Source organism: Notothenia coriiceps, unplaced genomic scaffold (assembly GCF_000735185.1).
Source record: "Notothenia coriiceps isolate Sejong01 unplaced genomic scaffold, NC01 NC01_scaffold00000339, whole genome shotgun sequence".
Classification (NCBI taxonomy): Eukaryota; Metazoa; Chordata; class Actinopteri; order Perciformes; family Nototheniidae; genus Notothenia; species Notothenia coriiceps.
Genome location: NW_011333040.1, coordinates 12823988 through 12824891, shown reverse-complemented (window position 1 = coordinate 12824891; position 904 = coordinate 12823988).

Here is a 904-nt window from a genome sequence, read left to right as displayed (position 1 = left end):
CTCGTATGTTTCACTGGTTTTCTGAAGGGCGTCATATTTTCCCTGCAGTTCAGTGAATCTCTCAGAGTTCTCCATCATGTCATCATCTTGCTTGTTTTCTGCCTGGACGACAGCCCTATCCTCCCTTTTCTGAGCTATTTCCATCACACCGGTAATGTCTGTTTGGAGGGACTGACTGACTTCAGGGATATCCTCCATTTTTTTGCAGAGTTTCTCGACATCAAGGGCCTTTAGGTCTCCATTATATTTCACATAAAGTGTTTTGGAGTATGTCATGACTTTATCACAAGTCTCTAACTCCCTGTTTAATCTCCCAATCTCACAGGCGTTCCTGCGTTGTCTAGTCATTTCACTACTCTGTTCTCCAGCCATCACTCTTTCTCTTTCTATGGCAAACATTTATTTACTTTTAAAACTAATATATTTCTGCACAAAGTAAGTTGTCTCTATTAAACACCGAGTGTCCAATATGATAAATAAAATGGCACACTGAAAGCTAATGTCCTGCTTCCTGTCACGTAAGGATTGGGATCATAATGAAATAAGTCCGTCAGCCCAGCTGTTTATAGGAAATAAGATGAAAGCCAACATGTGACGGAATGCGATGACGTCATAGCCATCAAAGGCACAAATGGAATGTCTGAGCGTGTTTGTGGCTGCTAGGCAACACAGACAACAGCTTGGACTCCGCTGTTTACCTCAGGAAAACAGTGACATCACTTTTGAAGGCTAAAAGGGGCGGGACATCTCTAAGCAATTGACCAATCACAACAGAGCCGGTCAGCTAGCCAGGTCTCTATGTGTTTTCTATTTGTTAGCATTTTAATATAAATATATGTATGGAACAAAAATAACCACAGTAGCACGGTGCTAAATTCAGGCACTTAAAGGATCCTTACTTTAT